The sequence below is a fragment of the Eulemur rufifrons genome, chromosome 25, assembly GCF_041146395.1.
Source record: "Eulemur rufifrons isolate Redbay chromosome 25, OSU_ERuf_1, whole genome shotgun sequence".
NCBI lineage: Eukaryota > Metazoa > Chordata > Mammalia > Primates > Lemuridae > Eulemur > Eulemur rufifrons.
Genome location: NC_091007.1, coordinates 22,751,716 through 22,770,000, shown reverse-complemented (window position 1 = coordinate 22,770,000; position 18,285 = coordinate 22,751,716). Strand labels below are relative to the sequence as shown.

Here is an 18,285-nt window from a genome sequence, read left to right as displayed (position 1 = left end):
ACCGCACATGTCGTTCCCGGCGTCAGTCCCCTGGCTTGCACAGTCAGATTCTCGAATTCCTTGAGGAAGTCCTCGGTCCTGATCCTCTTTGCCATACCACCACTTAAGACGACAAGTGGGAACCCACTCACAGCCCTGTCCTGTGAAGATATAAGCATAGCCCTGACCCCATTGTAGAACCTCTCCCTCCTTCCATTCTCCATTCAGTGACATGTACACGGGATCACAAACATTAGATGGGGGAGAGGACAAGGTCGTGAAATGATGTTCTGCTGCAGAGGAATTCAAAGTCTGCCAATGATTTAAAAAATTAAGGGTAAAGGGTGCTCTTAATAGATGATGATGAGGAGACTCAGGGACTCCCCCTTTTTGTTTTTGTAATTGAAGCTTTAGAGTGTGATTGGCCCGCTCGATGATTGCTTGACCCTGATTGTTAAAGGGAATGCCTGTGATATGGCATATGGAATATAGTTGAAGGAAGGAAGCAAGTTTATTACAAATGTAGGCGGGGGCATTGTCCGTTTTAAGTATAGCCGGAAGGCCCATCACTGCAAAACAAGAATATAGATGAGTGATAACAGCATCAGCCTTTTCAGAGCTTTGAGCAGTAGCCCACTGAAAGTGAGAATGAGTATCAATAATATGGTGAACATAACAAAGACGGCCAAAAAATGTAACATAAGTAACATCCATCTGCCAAATATGATTACCCCAGAAGCCTCGTGGATTACAACCTGGCAGTAAAGAAGGAAGGGTTAAAGGCACACAAGAAGCACAAGAACACACGATAGCACGGGCTTGTTTGCACATAAGAGAAAAACGGTGTTGAAGTCCCTTTGCGTTAGTGTGATGGAGGTCATGTTCTTGTGATGCCTGCTGAATAGAAGCTATGAGTAAAGAGTCAATGTTGTCATTGCCCTTGGACAATGGCCCAGGGAGTCCAGAATGTGATCAAATGTGGACAATAAAAACAGGATGATAACGCATACGAAGGAGTGCCTGTAAATGGGTAAACAAATGCTGCAATGTAGTTTGGGGATTAAGAGGCAGTGAGGCAGTAGGAAGATGAGAAGTAACATAAACAGCATACTGTGAGTCACTAACAATGTTAATGGGTTTAGCAGAAAAATCTTGTAGAACAAGGCAGATAGCATAAAGCTCACTCTGTTGCACTGATGGAAAAGGAGAGATAACAACATTTTGGCCTATTATGCTCCAATAATTGGCCTTACAAGAACTCGAAATATCAGTAAAAAAGGTGGTTCCTTGTAGAGGGCTAGAAACAATTGGAGAAACTGGAAGAATGGAGTGAGTTTGCAAAAAAAAAAAAAAAAAAAAAAACAAAACAAAACAAAACAACAACTTATGTGGGGGGTAATGATTATGAAAGGTCCCAATGTAATCCGCACAGGCCACCTGCCAAGCAGAGGAAAACTCAAAGTTAGTTTGGATATCTTTAGAACTCAATTTAGTAACAATTCGGCAGAGGTCCATTCCTAAGAGTTGATGACAGCGCCGACGTCCTCGAGTAATTAATTGTGCTAGTTTGTCCACATAAAGCAAAAGTCTTTTGTTTTGTTGGTTAGGGAGAAATATCCACTCAAGAATTCCATGTGAAAGCATTATGGAGGTATCTTAAACAGATTCAAGTAGACCTGCCATTTGACCCAGCAATCCCATTACTGGGCATATACCCAAAGGAAAAAAGGTCATTCTGTAACAAAGGCACGTGTACCCAAATGTTTATAGCAGCACAATTCACAATAGCAAAGATGTGGAAACAACCCAAATGCCCATCAATACATGACTGGATTAGTAAACTGTGGTATATGTATACCATGGAATACTACTCAGCTATAAGGAATGATGAAGATACAACATCTCTATGGTTCTCCTGGAGAGAGTTGGAACCCATTATATTAAGTGAAGTATCCCAAGAATGGAAAAACAAGCATCACATGTACTCACCAGAAAATTGGTTTCCTTGATCATCACCTAAATACAAATCTGGAAACGACACCAATTGGACATCAGACTGAGGTGGGGGGTAGGGGAGGGGATGGGGGTATGCCTACACAATGAGTGCATTGCGCACCGTTTGGGGAGTGGTAACACTTGAAGGTGCTGACTCGGGAAAGGGGGGGTGGGGAAAAAATATGAAACTATTGTTTTTAACTTGCACTGTTCACTTAATAATCATGAACATTTCCCATATTATTTCATATCATTGTACAAGAAATAATGTATACATTATGAGGACATACTGTATCTAACAAGATATACTGTTAGACTCTTTGATTCTGTAAAATTAAATAAAAAAAATTAATAACAGAAAAAAAAAAAAGTCATGATGGAAATGAAAAAAAAAAAAAAGAAAAGAAAGCATGAAGAATAATACAGTGATCACCATATACCTTTTATTCATATTTACTAATTATATATGTATGTTAATTATATGTGTATACTATTTACATATATATACACATTTCCTTTTTCTATATGTGTGTGTTTATGCATTGCATATTTTCCAGCTTTATTGCGGTATCATTGACAAATAAAAATTGTATATATTTAAAAAAAAAAAAAAAAAAAAGAATTCCATGTGACTGCCCCAAACAACCTGAAGGGGAGTGAAACATATGGAAAAGAAAAAGAGTTATGGGAAGAGAAGGTTTAAGAAACATAAGGAAACCAGAGCTCAAGCGTTGCTCCACAAACTGCAACTCAGCTTTAGCCTGAGGATTGAGACAACGAGGGCTGTCGAGAGCAGAATCGCCCTCTAAAATAGCAAACAAATGTTGTAAAGCATAAGTGGCCATACCAAGTGAGGGCTGAAACCAATTAATATCTCCTAAAAGTTTTTGAAAGTCATTTAGTGTTTTTAAATTATCTCTCCGAATTTGTAACTTTTGTGGTCGTATTTGTGATTCTGAGAGACAATACCCTAAGTAGTTGAAAGGTGGAGTATCCTGAACTTTCTCAGGGACAATTATTAAATTATAGAGTTTGAGACTCTCCTTAAGATCTACAAAGGCTGCATCCCGCACCTCTCTAGAGGGTGCTGCAAGAAGAATATCATCCATATAATGATAGAGTATAATTTGTGGGTGCTGTGCATGAACGGGATTAACGGCATGATCAACAAATTCCTGACATAGCGTGGGTCTGTTTAACATCCCCTGAGGAAGCACCCTCCACTGGTAACGCTCAGTGGGGCGGCCATTATTATATTCTGGGATGGTAAAAGCAAAGCGCTCACAATCTGAAGACTGTCAAGGAATGGTGAAAAAACAATCTTTAAGATCAATGACCATCAAAGACCAGCCAGTGGGAATCATAGAGGGCAAAGGCAAACTGGGCTGTAAATGGCCCATAGGTTGGATACATTTGTTAATTTCCCGGAGATCTGTGAGAAATCACCATTTACCAGATTTCTTTTTGATAACAAAACAGGAGAATTCCAAGGAGAGGTGGAGGGCTCAATATGACCAGCAGCAAGCTGCTCAGTCACTAAAGATTTTAACGCCTCAAGCTTTTCTTTTGTAAGAGGCCACTGCTCTACCCATACAGGCTTATCTGTATTCCACCACAGGGGGAGGGCTCAAGGAATTTCTTGAGCAGTGGCAATTAGTTTAAAGAATCCTGTGCATCAGGATGTTGGACAGGGTTGTAACCCATCTTTAGCATCATATTTTTAACATTAGGTGATAAGTGAGGGATAATCACAAATGCCCCAAACTGATGTAACAGATCTCAACCCCATAAATTCACAGCAATATCAGTAATATAAAACTGCAAAGAAGCTTGTTGGCCTTCAGGTCCTAAACAATCATAAACATCTTTACTGCGGAACATACATTGAGCCAGTCCCAATCCAGACAACACAGTAGGAACTTCAACTTTTGGCCAGTCAGGGGGCCACTGAGCAAGACAAATGATAGAAACGTCAGCCCCCAACTAAACCCTCAAACGTACGACCACCAATGGTGAGAGAGAACAGGTCGAGAATCTTGAATAAGAGTCTCCCAAAAAACTTTAGTTCCGGTACTGCTGAAACTCCCTTTGCGCTCAATGTTACGAGTAGGGAAGGAGACGTATGGGAGCAGCATTCCTCCTGAAGGAAGATGCAGGTCCTTCCTTTTTCAGCTCAGTAGATCTAGCATCAAAACACTTGTGCAGGCCGGGCGCAGTGGCTCACGCCTGTAATCCTAGCACTCTGGGAGGCCCAGGTGGGCGGATCGTTTGAGCTCAGGAGTTCGAGACCAGCCTGAGCAAGAGCGAGACCCCATCTCTACTAAAAATAGAAAGAAATTATATGGACAGCTAAAATATATATCGAAAAAATTAGCCGGGCATGGTGGCGCATGCCTGTAGTCCCAGCTACTCGGGAGGCTGAGACAGGAGGATCGCTTGAGCTCAGGAGTTTGAGGTTGCTGTGAGCTAGGCTGACGCCACGGCACTCACTCTAGCCTGGGCAACAGAGTGAGACTCTGTCTCAAAAAAAAAAAAAAAAAAAAAAAAAAAAAACACTTGTGCAGTTTCATTAAGAGCTAACCAGTATTTCAAGAATACCTTGTGATTTTAACCAAACCTTTAATTATAGCTGACTCAACCATACACAAAATTCTTTTGTAAATTCCTTCTATGAACTCCATCACAACCTACACAGACTATCTATGACATACTTTGGCTTTCTTTTTTGTCCTAAATTTCCTCTTTCTCAAATAACCAGCCATTCTGTTCCAGGACAAAAAGCCACTGCACAAGATCTTTCTCCACACAAATTATTCTCTTGCTGATTTTTCTTAATAAAAATACATTTCCATGCTCATAGCCTTTCTGCCTCTCTTTTTTACCTTACTAGTACCTTCTATCTTGGTTTTATTTTTCCCTCCAAATCCAGGCTTTGAATCAATTTCCAAACAACCTCTGAATTAGACAAAATTACACACATAGTTTAAATGAAAAGGGGGAAATCATCATCCAGTCCTTGGGTAAGTGGAATCCTAAAGTTCGTCCCACTGGAGGGGCAGAAGGCCGAACTGGATAAGCTGAAAAAGAAAGTGAAGGGCCTGGAATCACCTTATTCTTTTTAAGCAAAGAAATTAATTTTCTATATCTGCACGAGTGGGCAATTTATCGGGAAGATCCTTATCTGGTGGCTCCTCCCCATCCCCAAACTCTTCAGGGGAAGGGGCCCGGGATGGCAAGGGCTCCTTTTAGGGTTCTTCACCTGCATAAGCTTTTTCTGATTCTGTCTGCAGCAACCGTAATGCCTGAGTAATTGCACTGCAGATGATCCAAACTTTTAAATCATAGTTTCACCTTTCTGATGGGCAACACAAAAAGCCTTAACTACTTGTTGCCAACTATGAAGATTTAGTTGCACTTCTGACTGACATTGAAACCAATAACAATGTTTCTGTACCAGAGCAAATAATTGTTTTAAAGTACTTTCCTTCACTTCCACTCCTACAGAGTGCAAAAGTCCCTGAATTAGCTTTTGATATTTATGCTCTGGTGCTGAGGGTCAATTCCCCATCTTATCCTGAAAGTCCCCTGTTAGATGCCGCTTACCTATGGCCAAAGGTGTGCCTCTTCGGTCCCTCCGTCCTGAACGACACAGACCCTGCTCACTGCGCCAGTTGTTGAGGCCCGATTACAGAAAGGGGGATGAACACAGAAAAAAACATACAGACATATAAAGAAACACACAGACACACAAAGACGGTACAAGACTGCAGTGCCAAAAGCACCAGTCGCTTTATTTTTATACTCCTTTTGTCCAGCAGCTACTTCCTGGTACGTGACTATCTTTAGAGTCCTGAGGCGACATGTTCCATTTCTTATGGAAATTGCACAAGGAAGGCAGACGTTTGCATCTTAGCCTTTGGACCTCATTACCCACGTGCAGGACAATGAGACACACCTTGGCTTGTGTGCAAGACCAAAGGCCCTTGGCTATTCGCCATAGGAAACAGTTTGTCTATTCAATAGGCCATTGACCTCTAGTGCCAAGAAGCATTCAGCAATCAACAGGCCGTGTCCGGACCTATCAACTTCTGGCCTCAAGGAGCATTCTGGCCCTATTGACCTTTGGCCCCAAGAAGCACGTCCAGCTTTGCTGACTCTGGGCTCAAGCCAATTCTTGCCCAGGGATGACCCCTACACTCCAAGTCAGGCAGGAAATGTCAGGCACATGTTCCACTCTTCTCTGCTCTCCACCCCCAACCTAGAGAAAAACTACCAGGTGGGCACTGAGCTGTGCTGACTTAGGGGAGGGGTGATCATGTGTAAAGTGAAACAGCTCTTCTTACTCATTTCAGTGCAGCTGTTCTAGGCTTTGCACTCACCTGGTGTATTTACATTTCTTAACTGTGTAGTACAGTTAGAATTAAGTTAGACAACAGTTAGGTGTGGGGCATTAGAAGTCAATAGTCGAGGATTAGAAGTCAGGATGCAGGAGTCAATAGTCAGGGGAGGGACGGGAGAAGGAGTCAACAGTCAGTGTTAGGGTTTGGGTTCGAGTTCAGGTTAGGGGTTAGGTTAGGGGTTGGATCCTGTTAATAATTTAGTATCTTATTGTCACAAAGTACCAGTTTTGTTACTCTTATGATCACTGTTTTGTTTTCTTTCTTAATATCAATGCTGGTCAAATGTATCTAACTCCTGAAACTCAGTTTTAAGGTTTCTCTGAGGTTTGCATGGCTAAGAGGGGGTTGATTCAGTAGGCATGGGTCTTGGGATTTTATTTTAGTTTATGTTACCATGCTTTAACAAGTATAATTGAATAATGTTTTCTTTATGTATGCATAAGCAATAGGAAAACTGAGTAAATCTCCAAGAGGTAGCTTTGAGTTCAGGCTTAACTACTATCTTCAACTGAAACAAAGAAAGAATGGGTGTTGTGGGTGCCAGTAGTGGGGAGGTAACCGGGAAAAGCAAGGTAAACAAGAGCAAGGTTTGTTGTTCAGACTTAAGTGGTGCCTTCTGCATTGATAAAAATCTCTCATGATTTAGTCATCCTTCTCTTCTTGGTATGAGAGGAAGATGCATTTACAAATGGAGGTAGGTCTCCTTTATTTATGTAAATACATTATGTAATGTAAATTTCCCTTATGGAAGTATAACTTGTACTCTGTTTTCAGAGCTTTTCCTGTGTCTGTAGTGTCTCAAAATAATCAGGTCAAAATAATCCTTCCGCTGGGCTGGGCATGGTGGCTCATTCCTATAATCCCAACCTTTTGGGATGTCAAGGTGGGAAGCTCACTTGAGGCCAGGAGTTCAAGACTATCCTGGGCAATATAGCAAGAACCTGCCTGTACAAAAAAAATATATATATATTAGTTGGGTGTGGTGGTGCACACCTCTTGTCCTAGCTACTTGGGAGGTTGAGGATGACTACAGCCTGGAAATTCAAGGAGTCAGTGAGCTATGATCATGTCATTGCACTCCAGCCCAGGTAACAGTACAAGACTCTGTATCAAAAAAAAAAAAAAAAAAAAAAAAAGGTATATTTTGGAGTGGTATATTGTGGTCTTCTACAGTGATATTTTGGGATGGCATATTCTGGCCTCCTACATTGTCTTCTAAAGTGACTGTACCATCATGCATTCTACCAGCAATGAATGAGAGTTCCTGTGTTTTCCTCCAGCAATGGTTTGTCACGTTTTTAGAGTTTAGCAGTTTTCAAAGGTGTGCCGTGCTCATTGTTCTTGTAATGTGCTATTCCCTAATGATATATGATGTTGATCATCTTTTTGTATTATCGTTTTCCATCTGTGTTTCTTCTTTGTTGAGGTGTCTGTTCAGATCTTTACCCATTTTTAATTGGTTGTCTTATTGATTTTTAAAAACTCTTAGTATATTTTTGATATAAATTCTCCAGATATGTATTCTTGAAATATTTCCTATCAGCCCAAAGCTTCTCTTCTTGTTCTCTGAACATGGTCTTTCACAAAGTATGCATTTTTAACGTTATAAAACCCATGGAATAAATTATATTTTTTTGCTGTGGATCAGCTTTAGATGTGTGTGTGAAAACTCATCGCCAAACCAAAGGTACCCTAGATCTGGCGTCTTTATAGTTTTCCATTGTAAGTCTGAGGACTATGTTGAGTGAATTTTTTGTGGAAGTTGTAGAATTTATGTCTACACTTATTTCATTACATATGTTATCCACTTAATTCTTTCCTCCCTCACCCTTTTTCTAAAAGACACAGGGTGGTGAGCCCCATCTCACATTTAATTTCCAGATCCTGGCATTGAATACTCTGAACTCAGAATTTAACTGGTTCTGCAGCACGGCCAGGAGGGGGCGCTCACAGCCGCTCTGTGGGCGCCGAGGGCTGCAGTGCCCGCAATGGTCAGCAGGGGGCAGAAGCCCTGTCCTGCCCTATGAACACTGAGGGCTACAGTGTCCACGATGGCCACCAGGGGAAGGATGGCCCATCATGCCCTCTGGCCTCATGCCCTGCATGAGACCACGTGGCACCACTAGGCCTTGCAAGAGAGGAGGCAGGAACCCCGAGCCCTGCGTGAGGAGGTGGGGCGCCACACCCTGGCATGAGAGGGGGCGGGACTGCCGTGCCCTGGGTGAGAGGAGGTGGGGCCCTGTGCCCTGTATGAGCAGAGGCAGGGCCCAGCGCCCTGCATGAGATGCTCTGTACACAGGCACAACAGCCCATGGGTGACATTTTGCACAGTGTATGCCAACCCTCGAGTAACCCACAGAACGTGCCATACTCCCCAGGTGACCCTTTGCATATAGACTACAATAGAAGATGCAATTTTTAAAAAGGATAACATTCAAAGTCCCAGAAAATCTACATAGCACCTGGGAGAAATATGTGCCAACTTAGATGGAAAACTCAGTGAAAACACAAATGAAGGCCCAAATCAATGGAGAGCTATACTCTATTCTTAGATATAAAGACACAGAATCCCAAAAATAATAATTTCCTCCTAATTAATAAATAATCAAAATTAAACAGGGTTATAACTAGAAATTTAAATCTGATCTTAAAATTAATATTAATGAACAATGAGCCAATAGGACAATAAAACTTGGAGAGAGAAGAAAAATGAGGAGAAGAAGGAAGTAGGGAAGGATAGAGCATAAAAAGAAGAGGAGAAAATTGAGGTGAGAGAGTTTGGCTTGTGAAATACCCAGTATAATTTGAACTTATAATAAATAAAACCATGTAGTGTTATGCAGGTTTTTACAATTAGACCAATGATTTACAATAGAGGGCTGAAAGAGTCATCCACCCATGCTTGTAAACTTGGTGTATGACAGAGGCAACACTTTTCATCTGTTAGCAAATATGGTGGCACCATTGGCTCTCCACATGGAAAAACAAAGTTAGACTGCTACCTTACAAAGGCCCCCAAATGTTCCAAGGGATCTTTGTGGCCTGTTTCTTTCTCTTTTCTTTTAATTTGGGAAATGGATATGTTAAAGAATAATAATAATAATTATTATATTCAATAGAATTAACTCTACCATTCACCTTAATAAAAGGAGCATTATTCATATATGGGAAGCTGCTGTGTATCTTTTTCTGAAGTTATTGAACCAAAAAAAAAATTCTCCCAAACAAATCCCACCTGGACTGTCATCATTTTCCTTGCTTTTCCTTTTAAAGATTTTACTCTATATATATGACTATCTCACTGAGATACTTTGTTAATTTCACAGTTCATATATGTGGAACAATTCTGGATTCATTCTTGGTAACTTGTGTTCCATGTGAAACCTTCTGTTTGGAGAATAATCCTTGTTTACACATGAAGCTGTAGTTCATCAGCAATTCTATAGAATGACATTGCATGAATAAATCAAAATATTTTTATCCAAATTTTGACTAGGTACACATCAACAGGGCTCCCGTGAGTATTACTCTAGATGTTTCCTGGTCACATGTGCCCTATCTTCTCTATGATACAGAGAATATGCTTATTCCTAAATTATGCTTGTGTTTATTTATATCCATTATGATAAATTGTTTTCCAAACAGTTGTATAAATTCACCTGCCATATCAGCAGTGTGTGTGGAAGATTGTTCATCCTAGCCAATGCGATGATCAGTTTTTTAAGTTTCCTGAATCTGGTGAGTTTGAAATTGTATCTTGCTTCATTTTTTATTTTGTATTTCCTTGATTGATAAAGAGGATATATTGTCAAATGCATATTAAGCATATTAAACAGAGATATTCTGCCAATCATATGTGCTACAAATACCTTGTCCTACCATGTTTATGGTATCTTTTTAAATTTTTATTATGGAAAATGTGAAATATAAACAAAAACAGAAAGAATACTATAATATATACTCACTACCCTGACTCAAAAATCATCAACTCATGTGCAGATCTTGTTTCTTTTATACCCACTACCCCTCCCATCTTAAGTTGATTATCCCATTAATAATATCCCTTCATCAATAAAAAGTCAATATATTTCTATCAAATGTAGAGACTTTCCTTTTTAAATATAATCACAGCAACCATATTACATCTAAAAATTTAACCATATTAGATATAACAGCAAGTACTCAATGTTGGTGTTTTTCTGAGATATATATATATATATATATATATATATATATACACTCATTTCAGTTTCTTTGAATCTAGTCCAAATACAGCACATACATTGTGATTGGTTGAGATGTCTTTTGAAAGAATGTCCACAAATCCCAACTAGATGGGGGCAACCTGGGTTCACATTGTTTTCTAGCACTATCCACAGTGACCTGAGTCAATAGCTATGCATTTAATAATGCATATTTGGACATATTTAATGTGTTTCAATATCTTGCAATTATACTTACCAGTGATCAAACTGTCCTGTGTTTGGCAAATGGGAGTCTACTTATTCTGGTTTCTGGCTCTTTTGACATGATCCTCATCATTGTAAGGCTGGTGGCAGGCACCCCTCCCTTCCCTAATGAAAAAAGAAGAAGCCCCTCCTATTCCTCAATACCCGCCCTAAAGCTGAAACAAAGACATTCCTCACTCTTCGCGCCAAAACCTTCCTGCTGGAGAAACTCACATCCTCCAACTCTAAAAACACATATAAGCCCACTCAGACTTCTGGGCGGCGTGACTTCTCTGGTCCCACTCGGTGGGACTGTGAATCTCGCCTGGGTCCCTCTCTTGGGACTCATTACTCCCACCTGGGAACACCCCAATAAAGCCACTTTACTTATCCTTTTCAACTCTGCTCGTCTTTCTTTCTCTGGTGCCGGACACTCCAAAAAAAACCTTACATTTGGTGCCAAAACCCCAGAGGGGCATTCGGCTGTGCCAGCCCGCTCTGGGGCATTTGGCTGTGCCACCCCTTTCTGCGGACTCTCACATTCCAGACCGGGACTTCTGCTGACTGCTTTTGAGTCCCTGATTGATGACCTCAGCCTGGGTGAGTCACCCTGTGTTATCCCAACACGGATCCCCCACTGGGAGCCGCTGTTCCTTCCAGAAAGCTGTTCCCTGTCTGTTAAACAGTGGGCCCATGTCAGAGGCTCCACCATTCCATGGGTTGAGGCTATTCAGGGATGCCTGAATTCCCCTTGCCCCTTTCCATTCCGGCACTCTAGTCTCCAGCGGAGATGTCCCCCCAGACTTTTGCTGCCCCCATAGCCAGGAAGCTGTCTCTGGCTATTTCCTCATCTGGGTTGAGGCAACATGGGTAACCAAAATTCCCAAATTCCCCACGAGACACCCCTGGGGTGTCTGCTGGCCAATCTGAAGGCCCTAGATTTAGACATCCAGCCCAAGTGCCTCACTCTTTACTGCAATACTGCCTGACCAATGTACAAATTGGACAATGGCTCCCAATGGCCTGAAAATGGGATTTTTGGTTTCAATATTCTACAAGACCTTGATGACTTCTGTCACAAAAATGGCAAATGGTCGGAGATCCCATATGTCCAAGCCTTTTTCTGTTTGCGCTCCTGTTCTTCTCTCTGTCTGACCTGCCACCCTGCACAAGTCCACCTTGTGCTGGATTCCCCACAACCCTCCACCTCTTCTCCCTCTAACTCTCCACCAGATGTCTCTTCAGACGCCCCTTCTGCTTTCTCTGATCCACCCGAATCTCTCAGCCCTCCCCCCACTCGACCTCCACCATACCTGGATGCTCCCCCTCACCCTTCCGTGCCACCCAGCTGCTCACCGCCGACATCTCCCATCAGCCATCACACTCGCTCCCATGCAAACCCCTCAGACCAGACCCTCCTCTGTCCATTACAGGAGGTGGCAGGCGCCGAAGGGGTTGTATGCGTACATGTTCCCTTCTTCCTTTCTGACCTTTCTCAGATTGAAAAGCACCTAGGATCATTCTCTAATGACCCTACAGCCTACACCAAAGAGTTCTGTTACTTGACACAGACATATGACCTTACCTGGCATGATATTTTTGTTATACTATCCCCTACCCTTACTACTGATGAAAGGGAGCGCATCTGGGCAGTGGCTCAGGAACATGCTGACAATGCCCATCTTACAGACTGCTCTATGCCAGTAGGGGCTGAGGCTGTCCCTCGCAAAGAGCAGGAGTGGGAACACCAACTCGACACCCCAGCCGGCCAGGAGGGTAGGAAACGGCGGGACTGCATGTTGCAGTGTGTCCCTGCTGGCCTCCAGGCCGCCACCTACCATGCTGTAAATTATAATAAACTCAGAGAAATAACTCAAAGGGCAGACAAAAACCCCTCAGCCTTTCTCAGCCACCTTACAGACGCCCTTATCCAATATACCCGCCTAGATCCTACCTCCCCTGTGGGGACTACTGTCCTTACAATCCACTTTATTACCCAGTCATCTCCTGATAGCAGAAAAAAACTCAAAAAGGCAGAGGACCGCCCTCAGACCCCTATCCGAGTCCTGGTAAACATGGCATTTAAAGTCTTTACCTACCAGCCCAAGCCTTGCAGCCTTGAGGCCGGTGGGACCTGCAAAGCCATTGACCTGGTCTAAGGTGACCAGCCACACTCCACCAGGCACCTGCTTCAAGTGTGGTAAAGAAGGTCACTGGGCCAAGCGGTGCCTGCAGCCATGTCCACCCACCATGCCTTGCCCAGCATGTAGTCAAGAGGGACACTAGAAAAGTGACTGCCTCTTGGGACAGAAGTCCGGAGGGTCAGTCCTTCCATCCCTAGACCTGCCGATGGCAGCTTTGGCTCTGGCTACTAAAGACTGAAGAGGCCCTGAATCAGTGACCCCGATAACCCTCGCCGAGCCCAAGGTAACAATCAAGGTAGCAGGTAAGGCAGTGTCTTTTCTGGTTGACACAGGGGCTACCTACTCTGTCCTGCCTTCCTTTTCAGGCCCTACATATCCTTCCCAGATGTTGGTCGTAGGTATTGACAGCAATCCCTCTCGATCCCCCACCACCGGTCCCCTAACCTGTCTAATAGATGACCGTCCCATCACCCATTCCTTCTTTATCATGCCCTCCTGTCCTGCTCCACTATTGGAAAGAGACTTATTAACCAAGCTGGACACCACCCTCCACTTTTCCTCCATGACCTCAAAGACACTTTCTTTACCATTATCCAGCTACAATCTCTTTGCCTTTATGCGGGAAGATCCCGACACAAACATGTCTTGACAACTCACTTAGACTGTCCTGCCCCAGGTGTTCAGGAACAGCCCCCACCTCTTTGATCAGGCTCTTGCCCAAAATCTTCAATGCCCCTTACAGCTGAGCACTGTCCTCCAATATGTGGATGATTTATTACTCTGCAGCCCCTCATACTCTGACAGCCACACACACACTGCCTCTCTACTCAACTCTCTTGCCTCCAAGGGCTACTGGATGTCCCCCTCCAAAGTTCAGCTAAGACATACCTTGGACTTAGTCTCACCCCCACTTCCCATCATCTCACTGTTAATTGCCAGCAGGCCCTTCGGGACCTCCAGCCTCCCACCACTGCTGAACAAATTCTATCCTTCCTCGGGTTCATTAGTTTCTTTCGACACTGGATTCCCAACTTTTCTCTCCTTGCCAAACCCCTTTATGAGGCAGCACGTGATGCCTCTGCTGGCCCTCTGTTAAACCCTCAGGCTGTCTGCCACGTGTTCCTAAAACTTTGTGACTCACTCTTACAAACACCCCCTCTAAGACTCCCTCATCCTGAAAAACTCTTTTATCTCTATACAGATGAGCGCCAGGGCCTGGCCCTCATCATCCTCACCCAAACTCTGGGATCTACTCCCATTTGCCTACTCCCAGTAGCCTACTTATCCAAACAGCTGAACACCATGGTCCATGACTGGCTGCCCTGTCTCCGCGCCTTAGCCGTGGCCACTACTCTCACCAGGGAGGCCCTTAAACTCTCCCTGGGACAGAACTTACATGCCTTCTCCACCCACTGTTTACAGGACTCTGACATTTGTGCCTCTGTTAACCCTAAAGGGGGCCTCAAACCCCCCATGTCCCCCATCAGATACGTAGTCACCTCCCCAGACAAGACTAGCAGGTCAATTTCACTCCAATGCCACCTCACGGACATTTCAAACTTATGTACAGCCGGCCTTTTCTCATTAGGCCTTTTCTCATTAACCATTATCTTCCAGCCCAGCCCCCACCTTTGGCCTCCTATTTCCCATATCTTTCTCTCCTCAGACAACTTCTCCATGCCCACACAGACCAATATCTGCCTCAGCTGCCAAAAACCGGCTCTAATGTCTCTCACACTGGTATACAGCCTGGCGACTCAATATCATCATTTACCTAATTTTTCTCTTTGCCCCCTGTCTTTTACAGTTTCTCCAATGCCACCTGCAGAAATTATCCAGCGTGGCAGTAAATCAGATACTTCTTCGCCCCTAGTCTCCCTTTCCAGTCATCCCTCCACCAGTCGACTCTGGCCCATAGCCCCCACTATGCCCCTCAAAAGCAGGAAGTAGCCAGAAAGACCGCAGCACCCTATTATCACTAAAAGGCTGGAATGTAAGGCTGGTGGCAGGCACCCCTCCCTTCCCTAATGAAAAAAGAAGGAGCCCCTCCTATTCCTCAATACCCGCCCTAAAGCTGAAACAAAGACATTCCTCACTCTTTGTGCCAAAACCTTCCTGCTGGAGAAACTCCCATCCCCTAGCCCTAAAAACACATATAAGCCCACTCAGACTTCTGGGTGGCGTGACTTCTCTGGTGCCACTGAGTGGGACCATGAAGCTCGCCCGGGTCTCTCTCTTGGGACTTGTTACCCTCACCGGGAAACACCCCAATAAAGCCTCTTTACTTGTCCCTTTCAACTCTGCTTGTCTTTCTTTCTCTGGCACTGGCCACTCCAAAAAACCTTACAGTCATATGTGATATCATAGCATCCACACTTCCCAATATAAGAAGTGTACATTTCCTGCCCTAAACTTGAAGTCAGCCTGTGTCTCCAGTAAGTCTTAGGAACATTTAATGACAATGGTTTGTTGAGACCACGATCTCCTGTTTCTCAGCATTTTCCATGGAAACAAACAAACAAACAAACAAACATAAATCTTATTAAAGAAAACTACATTGAGTTTCCACTGATAATCCAAATTCAAACTGAGAACTAGGAGTTTTTACTCTACTTTATCAATTTTACCTCTTTCTCTCACACCCAAATTCCCAGTTCTCAAAGATAACCGACATCATTTCTTCTTTGCATTATCCCACAGAATAATCGTATCCATTCACAATATAACTGTGGACTACTTACTACTGCATGAAGGATGAAAGGCGAGGAAGGAACTTTTTACTTTTCTGGCTCCTCTGAGAAAATCTAAGAGCTGCTGTCAGCCGAAGCCAGTCTGCTCATGTCCAAGAAGCTCTGAGCCATGTCACACTCCCCTAGAATATTTCCTTGGGCCTTAATCTAAGCTCCTGCAGTTTGTAGAATCTGCTAAGTCACACATTGTCCTCCACTGGTGTCCTCCGTGTTGTCAATCTATGTGATAGTGAGTCTTTGATTTTTGTTTTCATTTCTATATGTATTTCTCCTAAGATCTGGAGTCTTTAATAAGTAGAAGCTCCTGAGCAAGGCTTTGAAGGATATAGGGCTGCAGGATGGTGCGGGGGTGTCAGCGGGTGCTGGGCCAGGAGGGACACGTAGCAGCTCAGCCTCTTGAGGTGTCTGGGGACAGCCGCCATCATCTAGGGCCATACCACCCTGAACACACCCAATCTCATCTGATCTCAGAAGCTAAGCAGGGTCGGGCCCGGTTAGTACTTGGATTAGAGACTACCTGGGAACACCAGGTGCCCGTACTCTTTTGCCTCTTCTTTTGGCCCACCAGTGGGGACAACGGGGGGCCCTCCACCCTCCCCGCCCACCCTGGCTCCTGCTGCCACCCTGGAGAGAGTGTCAGGAGGAAGAAAGGTACTGCTGCTTGGTGCTGCAGCATGACCCTAACCTGGGTGCCTACTGTGCAGAGAAAGCATGGTGAGTGGTCATTGTGGTCAATGGAGCTCTCTCTCCAGGCCTCTCTCTCCAATGCCACTTTCTCTCCCTCTGTCTCTCTCTTTCCCTTTCTCTCTCTCTCTCTCATTCTCTTCCTGGCCTCCCTTCCCCTTACCTTGCCCCAACCATGGGCTGCATTTCTGATTCAGGTCTTTTTAGGAAAACAAGTCGCCCAACTAGAAGCCTCTCCCTGCCCCCTGGAAGTAAAAAGACAATAAACCATAGTCTCATGGCCCCTACCCCCAGCCCACCTTTGAGCTTCAGGAACACCTACCCAACCAAGAGAGCACCTGAGAAACCGGTGGTCAGATGTTTGCCCTATGACTCTTGGCAACCTGGAGATCATTAGGCCTCTTTCCTGGGAGTAGCAGTTTGGGGGATAATCCTCACATTTAGGACTTGAGCCATGGAAAAGCCCACCCCCACCCCCAGCTGGCCCCACCTGCTTGATTGCAACCTCATCCAACCTCTCTCCAGGCTTGGGCCTAACTCTTAGCCCCAGCCCCTGGCTCTAGAGATCTGCTCATGTCCAGCAGGCCAGATGGGCAGAGAATGGAAGAGCAGCCTGACGGGAGAAGACTGCGGGACAGCCAAGGCCTGGTCAGGGGAGCCAGGTGTGGGGAGGAAGTGGCTGCACCTCTTTCCAGGGAAAGGGCTGCCTGCTCTCCCGACCCTTCTGCCTTGGCGTCTGAAAACCCAAAGCTACTTCTCTCCCTAGAGCAAGTGCTGCAGAGGCTGGGGGACCTGAGAATGAGCCAGATTGTCTCTGCATCTCTGCAAGTAGACTGTGACCATGGCCCTGGAACCTAGCATTACCTTGACAACGTCCACAGCTGAATCTAACAGGTAAGAGCAGGGACTGAGCAGCAGGCCAGGCATGAGACTTCAGGGGACCCTGGCAGGCTCTGGGTCCCTCTTGGTATCTTGGGCTCCCATTGACCCCTAGGATTAGACACAGGAACACTCAGGGGCCAGGGGCAGGAAAAAAGGATTTTTTTCTGAGGACTTTTGAATACATATACCATGATTATTTTGTGAGCAACCAAGTTATTTCATCATTTTAAGTTTTGCCACTAAGACTGGAGTTTAAAAAAATGCCTACTCTCATCAAAATGTCCCATCCCTTTAAAAATGTTTTTCTCTCCCCACTATTCCCTGTTTCTGGAAATGTTATCAGCTCTACTGAGGATACTGCGACCTCAGCCCTGCAATTCTGCAACACAAGAGCTACTTGAGAAATAGTTATTGATATAGAGAGTTTAAACACAGTAAGAAGGAAAGATCAGGAGAAGAGGGACCTGGGCTGGGCATAGAATTTTAGAGCATCACAACAGACTAATAATCTTCTCATGAGGAAACTAAGTCCCCAGATCCCTTAACCGCTGAGACCACCGGCAAAGCAAAAGTCACATACACGGTCCCAGGACTCCTCCAGGCCTGTGCTTCCCTCTCCATGCCACTCAGTGTCTCCTCTGAGCCAACAAGATGAGTCACAGCACCGGGGCAGACCTGACTGACTGCGGGAAACAGCTGTGATGACTGAAAAACTCTCTACCGGGGCCCTGTCCCAGTGTCTCCCCGTGCCCACCTCCCACAGGATCTGGCTCTATGTCAAGCCCTGCTCCTCTGGCTTGGCAGGGGCCCCCAGGCAAGTCAGGTGTGGAGGAAGTGCCAACATCACACTCTGAGGTCACCTCCTAGCCCTGTGTACCCTGATGCCCTGCCCCCACCCAGCTCCCCGCGTCCCTGAGAGATGTTCCATGAGCTCATAATGCTGGTCATGACCTCACTGCTCCCTCTGCCTCCCCCACTCTCCATACGGATGAATATTACCCAC

The 18,285-nt window shown here is 44.6% G+C and overlaps 1 pseudogene; it reads left to right on the top strand.

Moving 5' to 3' along the window:
* Positions 1–16,139: 16,139 nt before the first annotated feature.
* Positions 16,140–16,258, top strand: LOC138375422 (5S ribosomal RNA; annotated as a pseudogene).
* The last annotated feature ends 2,027 nt before the right edge of the window (positions 16,259–18,285 follow it).